This window comes from Zootoca vivipara, chromosome 7 (assembly GCF_963506605.1).
Source record: "Zootoca vivipara chromosome 7, rZooViv1.1, whole genome shotgun sequence".
NCBI lineage: Eukaryota > Metazoa > Chordata > Lepidosauria > Squamata > Lacertidae > Zootoca > Zootoca vivipara.
In genome coordinates, this window is record NC_083282.1 from 56,016,279 (window position 1) to 56,026,473 (window position 10,195).

Genomic DNA, 10,195 nt, shown 5'->3' on the forward strand with positions numbered 1-10,195 from the left:
ACCCACCACTGATTTGTAACAGCTGGCCTTGACACCAGACTTCGGGGAAGGCTAGGGAGGTTAAAAGAGGAAAAGTTGTTGGTTTGATGTAAATGATTTTTGGACTGAGGGAGGTTGTGGTTTTGTTTATTTTTGTTTATTTGTTAATTAGTGGGTGAGAGTGCTGCTTTGTTTGTTATTTTTTATTATTTGTTAGTTAGTCCTGAAATTTTTGCAGGTGCCAACAGTACTGAAACTGGGTTTTGCTTCTAACCACCCCAATATATATGGCCACCTCATGAGAAGAGAAGAATCCTTGGAAAAGACCCTGATGTTGGGAAAGACTGAGGGCACTAGGAGAAGGGGACGAGAGAGGACGAGATGGTTGGACAGTGTTCTCGAAGCTACCAACATGAGTTTGACCAAACTGTGGGAGGCAGTGCAAGACAGGAATGCCTGGTGTGCTATGGTCCATGGGGTCACGAAGAGTCGGACACGACTAAACGACTAAACAACAACAACAACAACATCCCAATATCATCATGAGCACAAATAACCATGAATCCACAATAAAATGGATGTCTGGACAGCCCCCTGTTATTTGTTGCAATTTTTCTTTGGCTTATCATGAGGTGCTAACATTAAACTAGGATCATCATCGTGTGTGTTGGCAGGCCATAAGACCAACAACAGCTCCATTCTATTTTTTCAAGCTCCTTTCCATGTCACAAGTCCCATCAAAGTTCTGCCCCCTGGTGGCTAATGAGGTATTATGGGCAATACAGGATGTGGGCTGCTATACCAATCATCGGTCTTACCATGTACAATCTCCTGGTATCTATGTGGATGCTTGGCGAAGCTCCCTAGTAATCAATGCAACTGTGCCTCAAACGTGAATATGATTTGCTCCTCCTGGTGGCTTCTGGCAGCAGACCCATTGGCAGACTAACTCCGTGTTACAAAGAAGTCTGCAAACGAAACATGAAGGTTTGCAACACCAACCACTTGCAGATGACCGTTGCGCCTGAAGACAGGCAGTCAGGTTGTGTATCCACACAGTGGCCAGAGAAGGAATGATCACTGGGAGGAGTGCGGACAGAAGAAATGCCATGAAGCAGCAGCAGCACAACAACTGGACGCCTTCATCTGCCCCAGCTGCAACAAAACATGTCTCTCCCATATTGGTCTCTACAGCTACAGCAGGCGCTGTAATTCTCCAATGGTTTGACTTCACCCCCAAAGGTTTTGACTTCACCCCCAAAGGTGCACTCCTCCATTGTCTCCCGGGACAGATGGATGCCAACAATATTAACCAGGGATTTTTTAAAGGGATTTTCCCTTATGCTGAATAGGCTTCCTCGCGAGAAAATGGAAAACTTGGCAGCTATGCTCAGGAAGCAGCAGTGACTGAGCTGTTGGGAGTTCAGATAAGCACAGCCACCCCACCATGCCAACTATTGATGAACTGAAATCAATACTGTGCCTGTCCATATAACCCCACATTGCAACAATTGCTCTTTATTGCAACTACTACTATGCTATAAGATCCACAATCTTTTTACATCACATATGGTATGTACAGTTGTTTATAGTATTTATATTATTCTCAGGGCTGGCCCTAAGGCAAGGCTGGGTGGCGCAATGCACCAGGGCGCTGGGCCGCCAGGGGGCGCCATGCTGCGCCCGCCAGACAGCCTGGCTGCCCTCCCGCTCGCCCTTCTCCTTGCCTCCCTCCCGCCCACCACGGGTTCGAGTCCCGGCCTCAGCCTGGCAGGTTGGGTTGGGGGCATGAGGAGGACAAGAGGCCGGGCGCTGTACGGCACCGCCCCCCCCCAGCAGAGGCCTTTGCGAAGGAGGAGGCAGCGCTGACGCCCCGGAGGACAACCAGGCAGCCCGGCCCACCCGCTGCGGCGCCCCTGAGCCCGGCCCACCCTCAGGGCCCGGCCCGGCCATGCCATGTCCCTCCTCTGCGTTGGGGGCGGCGGCAGAGGGACCTTTGCACCACAGCGCTCGATGTGGACGGCGAAACAAGGCCAATATTCCAGAAATCCTTGTCTAGACTCTGTGAAAGGATTCTGTAGAACTGTAACAAGCTCCCATGTGGATTGTTTGGACTGTATGAGCATACAAAGAGACAGGTGGAATAGACACTAGTACATGTATGGACCTCGTGAATGAACTGATCTGTGAACGAACTGATCTACTGGGTCTTCTGCTTACGCAGAACTTGATGAGTTATTTCCGTTGAACTTTATAAGTTATTTGATATCAATCAATCAATCAATCAATATTTTATGACAGTCAATGACCAGCACACACATATAAAACATAAAACAATCAGCAATTACAATCTAAAATATATTATAGAAATATAGACTAATAAAATTTACCATCCCCAAACCATTGTATAGGAAGGATTGGATAAAAATAGCACGACATCAGAGGATGAACTACAACAAATAATGACTCCGATTCTTCTCTGGCTCTGTCATAAAATAATATTTGATATGATATAGTGAATAATATATTTTATTTATGTAAGGGCACAGCCGATTACATCTTGTGTGTTTGTTAACTCCTACTACCAAGCAGGGTGGCAACAGTTTTTTGAATGACAGCAGTTTTTCATCAGCTAGCACACTCTACTTGGAATGTAGATTAGCAAAAGCGGAGATAAAAGGGCAATATCTGCAGCTAGAGAGTTCAGTTTCAGCATTATCAGAAGACCGAACTCTTCTGTGCCCATAAATAACAGGCCTTTTCAAAACTCAGTTTTTACTGAGGCTTTCTGTGATTTCTTTATCAATATGCATGAGAAGTACGTGCCAAGGAATGCTGTTTGTTTAGCATCTAATTTTCTGGACTCAAAATATCACCTCCTCTGGGACTTGCTCCAAAATGCAGGTTTAGCAGCAGGTCCACTGCTGTTACTTGCCATGCCACCTAATTGCCTAGATGCCTGCTAGGAATTTGTTTCACAGCAGCTGCTTGAGACTGACCACCAATGGGGAACAGCAACCCAAAATAGCGGTGTCAACGATGAAGGTCTTTCTAATAGCAGTGGCTATTAGTTCTTGTTGGGTGGAAGGCAGGGAAGCCAACAGTAGGGGGAGCCAGAGCCAAAGACAGGCAAAACCAACAAGTTTTGTCCCATCCTCCACCCTGCTGTGCTTTACAAGGGCAACACCGGGACTAGGGTGTTTTTAATATTCGGTCGAAAGCCGCCCAGAGGCAGGATATAAATTTATTATTATTATTATTATTATTATTATGGAGGAAGGTGAGAGCCAATGCCATCCTCTGGACTGATGGTAAGTAAGAAGGCATCAGGTGGGAGCCCTTCAGGTCTTGGGCTCCAAATCCCTTCAGCCAGCATAGCCAGTGGCTAGAGATGATGGGAGCTATATTTCAACATTTAGCTCTAGTCCCTTGACAAGTTGGAACAGTTTACCTATGAGATCACCTTACCATTTCAACTTGAGGAACTGGTACAATTACAGGTGCCACACAATCCCTGTTCCACATTTGTAAGATTAGTTTAGTGTGGCAGCACTTAAACTTTGGAACTCTCTGCCTCTTGATATCAGGCAGGTGTTTTCACTGTACTCTTTTTGGCACCTGCTAAAAAACATTTTTGTGTAGATAAACCTACCCGGATATTTAGAATACTGATGTGTGTCAGTCAACATATTATTATATTTTAGAAACCAAACTTCAGAAATGTGCTACGTTCTGTGAAAAATTCAAAACCTTCTTTGGAACACGTGTGGCCTTCTTTGGTTGTTGTTGTTTAGTCATTTAGTCCTGTCCGACTCTTCATGACAGGCACTCCTGTCTTCCACTGCCTCCTGCAGTTTGGTCAAACTCATGTTAGTAGCTTCCAGAACACTGTCTGTCCATCTCGTCCTCTGTTGTCCCTTCTCCTTGTGAATCTTTGGTAGCAAACCTAACATGCCACACGGTGGCAGCATTTCCATACATTGCTTAAGTGTCCTGTTGCCTGTTCCGATACTCAGCTAAGGGCCCTTCAAGGCATTTTTAAATAAATCATGTGAATTGGATTATGTGAAGAGGGCAATTAACAGCTCAACCCTAGGCATACTTATCTATGAGTTGGCAGGTAAATGCACATTGAATTAGAGTCCATTGAGCATAATGGGGCTTAATATAGACAGCATCACAGTCTACAATGCACTGTCCAGGTAGGTTGAAGGTGAGAGACGAGCTCTAGGCAAGAAGTCATTATAAAGAGAAAAGCCAGCTAATAAGCAACCTTACCTAGCTGGTTTTGTGCAGTTGGGCAACACTTCTTCAGAGCAAATGAAAATATTGTTATGGCCGCTGGCCAGCCATTCATTGTGTCTCACAGATTTCTGCTTAATGACCCAGGAATGATGGCTGGGAGACGTTGCCTGAAAGGGTTAGGAATGGTTAGGAAAGAGTTGAGAACTCTTTTGAGGATGAGTTTATCAGAGCTCGCAAAGGTAACACACCTTTTCCCCTGGCCTCCTTCCTCAAGCTGGTGCCCTTTTGGCTATAACTCCCATCATTTCTGACCTTTGGCCACGTTGATGGCAGTTGGAGTCCAACATCATCTGGAGGGGGCCCGGTGACATTAGCGTTGTATGCAAAGGAACAAGGAGAGTGCGTACACCAGAGCTTTCCAAACTTTTCAAGCTGGTGACACATTTTTTAGGCATGCATCATTTCGTGACACAGTAATTCAGTTTTACTAGCAAACTGGAGGTTAAACCAACCCCATTCCAACCCCAGGAGGAGCGCGGGGAGAATTTGAGTGACACACCTACACACTACAGCCAAATCTCTGGTGTACATCCTAGATGAAATATGAGGATGGCTGGTTTGATTTTTAATTTGCTGCAGAGTTGATTGACGTTCCTGGCATATAGCCAGTGTTATTGATTCATCCTCTATACTGCTTTGAAGCATAGTGTCTGGATCAAGGGAAGTAATAGTCTTGGGACTCAAATAGTCTCAGGAGCTGCAAACAAAACATTTTAAATGTGTTGTGAAGTGCAATATACATGTGTGACACTAGATGGCAACATTGTGACATGCAAAATTCAATGTATTTCTCAAAACGTTTTTTTAAAAAGCATTTCCACAGCGTTTTTAATATCTGTGTAGATTCCACCTTGCTCTGTTCTGGCTTGGTCAGACCACACCCGGAATACTGTTTCAAGTTCTTGGTGATATAATTTAAGAAGAATATTGACAACCTGGAACATGTGAGGATGACCAAGACAATCAAGGGTCTGGAAACCATATGAGGAACAGTTGAGGAGTTGGGTATGTTTAGCCTGGAAAAGAGGAGACTGAGAGTAGATATGATAGCCATCTTCAAATGGCCAAAGGGCTGACACATGGACAATGAAGCGAGCTTGTTTTCTCCTTCTCCAGAGGGCAAGACTCAAACCAATGGATTCAAGTTCAAAGGAAATTCAGACTAGACATCTAAACTTTCTGACACTAAGAGCGGTTTCGATATTAGAATGGACTCCCTCTGGAGGTGGTAGACCCTGCTTCCTTGGAGGTTTTTAAGCAGAGGTTGGATGGCCATCTGTCATGGATGCTTTAGTTGAGGTTTGGTATTAATTAGTTTTTGAAAGCTGGTAAATATATTTTTTAACTGTCTTTTATACGTAATTTTAATGTTTTAATTATTATTTTTTCTAAGCTACTCTGGGTTCTCATTACAATCAAGAGGTATTTAAATTGTGTTAATTAATTAATTAAAATAGACTTAAGTTCTTTGTCTGTTAATTTCAAGTGGATCTACTCAGAGTACGACTAACACTCGATATCACCCACTGTTTCTTTGTCCTCGAGCTTGGAATCTGCCTATCCATACTTCTGCGGCACAAACATCAGAAAACAAACAAATACTGAGCATTAAAGCATGGTAAATTGTGTCCCCATCCATATGGAAATGCTCGTTTCCCATATAAATTTGTTCCCTGTATAAACTTTCCCACCTAGCATTATTCCTGAACCAGTGTTGAAGGGGCTTTCGCCACTTCTTCAAACGCAACCTGAGCCTTCTTGTATCTGAGCCCATTATCACAATGGCACTGTCTAATTACATACATGAGATTCTAATATGTAATTTCCCATTCCTGGAGCAACAGCCGAGTTTAAGCCTTATATGAACGAACCTATTGTTCGCTTCAAAGGATTCTGGAGGAGATGGTTTCCGCATACAGGTTTGGTGTTGCCTCTGCCTTCAAAGGAATTCTCCCTTATTAAGGAAATAAAGGAGTCCTGTCTGCTACACAGGCTTCTCAGATTAGCTCCATGAACATCTTTTTAAAGTAATTCTTACTATCACAATAGACATACAGTACCTACAAAAAACAACAACAGCTGTAATATACAGGAAACCGTGAGGTTTTCCAGGTGGGAGTTCAGTGTGGAATCAGTGCTGTGCATCCACCCAAGGTTTTTTCAGAGTCCACAAACGTCTTCCTCATCAAAATTCCAACCTGTGTGTTGTTGTTGTTGTTGTTGTTGTTGTTGTTGTTCACAGTTCATGCAGATTTGGAAATGTGGAAATCCAGTGAGTAAAGAAAAATAACCTGTTATGCATTTGCAGTCTCTGTTAGTGTGAAAAGTTGCTTGGTGCATTTGGGGTGGGTGGCTGCTGTCCTATGTCAACCCCAAGGCTGTTTGCTCATTGCCTGGGCAAAACCATGCCATTTTGCTCCTGGACGCTCAGGTAATACAAGTGTGCCTATTTCCACCGACTGCCGCGTGCTGAAGGCATGTTTGAATGTTAAGAACCCAGTTAGGAAGAGCTTCTTGTCCCAAGATCTCCCTGCACTACATGTGAGAGATTTCTTTGGAAACTAATGCAATACATTCTTTTTTATCATAAAACAACAACTCTTGGGCAAGACTAAATCAGGTAAATATTGCTGTTGAGCATGACCTCAGTGTTAAACACTGTTATTCAAGGAACCCAGATGGAAATTGCCCTCCCTTTTCAAAAAGCAGAAGCTTCTAGGAACATAGGAAGCTCCTTCATACTAAGTCAAACCATTTGTCCCTCTAGTATTGTCTACACTGACTGGCAGCTCCACGATTTCTGGCAGGAGTTTCTCCCAGCCCTGCCTGGAGATGCCAGGGGTTGAACAAGGGATCGTCTGCTTGCAAGTCAGATCCTCTACCATTAAGCTAGGGTATTCTTCCCCTGTTTTTGCCTCTTGTGATAAATGACAGCTAAGGCTGGTAACATTTGCTCTTGCACTCTTCTGTCCTTCCTGGGATATTTTTTTTCTCCCTAAATAAAAGGTGTACAGATAGATTAAATATTGTTTATATAAGGGAATTTGAGATGATAAGGAAAAATTAGTTGATGCTGTAAAGATTAAGAGAGTATTAATAGAGAAAATTATTAATTAATGAAGATTGCTAAAGTTGGGATTAAAACGGACTTGGGAAGGGAGGGACGGGGAAGTCGATGATTTAAGAAGTATGTTTAGATAAGACTTGAATTTTTCTTTTTTCTTTTTTATCTTTTTGGGTGCTGTTCTTTTTTTCTTTAAGCAACGCCCACCTTTATTCTTTTTTCTGCTTTCTTTTTTTCTTTTTTTTAGTGCTCTGTGTAAGGATAAAATTTATGTTATGATAATATGATGGATGTATTAAATTGGAAAAATTGCAATAAAAATTATTTAAAAAAAAAGAAAAAAGAAAAGGTGCACAGGTCTCTGCATACCTGCCAGAGAAAAAGGCAAGGGAAGGACCAAAAAGCCACCTCTGGACTTTATAAACTTCAGATTGACTTCAAGTATTTTTGTACAGTGCAGCTCCCCTTGTCTTAAAAACATGTGCACAGAATTTATACCCCAGCTTTTTATCTCAGGAGCTCATGGTGCCATACATAGTTCATGGAATAACAGCATTGTTGATTACATGCTCTAATAGCTATTACTATGAGAGGTAATTCCTTTGATTTCTGCTCCTGTGTAATTAATTCTTCTGTGATTAAGAATTAAAAAGTTAACCAATTTCCCAATAAACAACCAAGAATTGCTTTGGGAAAAGAGAAAAATTCTGCATGTGCAGGACTGTGATACATTAGCTTGGAGGAGAACTGCTGGGGTGTAACAGCTGCTGCATTTTCCTTTTCCTTTTTTAGTGACAAATAGGCCCCATACTTTAAAAAACCATTGGTTCATGCAGCCTTTGCCAAGCCGGTGCCCTCCATCAGGGGCTGATGGGATTTTTAGTCCCAAACTTCTGGAAGGCTTGGCAAAGACTGCCTTCATGATATAATCTCCGGCATTTAACACCAGTAAAATTAGCCAAAATGTATAGAATGAGTAGTAAATCTTGCTGGAAAGGTAAAGGTAAAGATGGTGATTTCTATCATATGTGGTGGACATGCGAAAAAGTAAAAAGATTTTGGGAAATGATATATAATGAACTGAAAAAGATGTTTAGGTATACCTTTCCCAAAAAACCTGAGGCTTCTCTATTGGGACTGATGGGAGAGGAAATAACAAAGGGAGATCAGAGACTATTTATGTACGCTACAACCGCGGCTAGGACTTTATCAGCCCAAAAATGGAAACTAGAAGAGACACCGACGATTGAGGAGTGGCAGACGAAAATGATTGACTATGCAGAGTTAGCAAAGTTGACTTGCAGGATCCGAAACCAGGGAGAGACAAAGTTCCAAAAGGAATGGAGTAAATTCGTGGACTATATGGAGAAGAACTGTAGAAGTTTAAAGACACTTGCAGGACTGAAATAAATCCTACGAATTGGTTTTAAGTAGATGGACTAAACGGAACCGCGAGATAAGAGTGGGAAAGAAAACCGAATGATGGGAGGGAGGGAAGTCAAAGCTCGGCAGAGCAAAATGAACTGAGATAGGCAAATATAAGATAAAATGTAAAAAATAAAATAAAAAATGTTGTTGTTGTTGTTTGGTTTTGTTTATCTGGAAAATTTAATAAAAATGATCTTTTTTTAAAAAAAAAACTTCACCCACCCCAAAAAACCTGATGGGCGCTGTCCAACAAAGTAGTTCCATTAGTGCAAGGACTTCTGGCTGAACACGGGAACTTCCTCTCCCTCTCCTCTCCTTTAAATCTAAATCTGCTCTGTTGGGAGTGTGGGGGCACACAGGAAGAGGGAAGACCTTCTGTTGCTCACGTTTTTCCTCATCTGATCTTTGCTTCTTTGAGAAACAAGGATAGCCAAACTTTATATTAGCAAACGCAAACGGTAACAATCTCTGAAATACAGTACCATTTTTGTTTCCTTTGTAAGAGGTGGAGCAAAGTCTCCTTTTCTGCAAGAGCATGATTTATAAAGAGCCGGGGTGAAGTGCGGAAGACTCCACTTTCCCTCAGAACACTTAATCACATGGAATTATATGTGTAATAAAGTAATAAGTGTGTGCAGCTGGAAGAGAATGAATCACTGCTGGTGGCCGACTTAGCTTGGGACTATTTGTAAGACTAGGAGATCTTGCTGTTATTAATTTCTAAAATAAGATGCTCCAGCTCAAACCTGCCTGGAAGCCATACTTTCCAATGGCCGGCACCCTCACTTTTCTGCCAGATGTGTGGGGTGCAACAATAAAGAAAAAGCACTCTTGATGTACTCAGAGGTGCTCTTATTATTATTACTGGAACTGTATCAGGGTGTTGAACACAGGCTCTGGTACTAAATCTGGGAAACCGCTGTTAAAATTAACCTGAGAGGGAAGATTTGCTGGAAAATATAGCATGAATTCCTCTCAGTTGCTCTTCCCTTCTAAATTATTTTGTTTAAGGCAGCGCCACAAATCCAACTCAGTGGTGTAACGTTGGAAAATGTCAATCACTTCTCCTACCTAGGCATTTATCTTTCCACAAGGGCCAACATTGATGCCAAAATCCAGCATCGCCTGAGCTCTGCAGAGTGTTTGAGGACCGGGACATTCGCAGGGAAACCAAAATGCTTGTTTACAAAGCTATTGTACTACCAACCTTACTGTATGCTTGTGAAACATGGACCACTTATAAGCACCATCTCCAACTCCTCGAAGGATTCCATTTTCACACTCAACACATCATGCTGCTTCTTCCATGCAGGCAGGCAAGAGGCATTATCGGCCAGGCAAAAACACACAAGGAGGATGCAAAGCGGGTCTGGTGAGGGATGTGGCCAGGGGGTGCGTGGCTTGGAGAGAGTTCCAAGG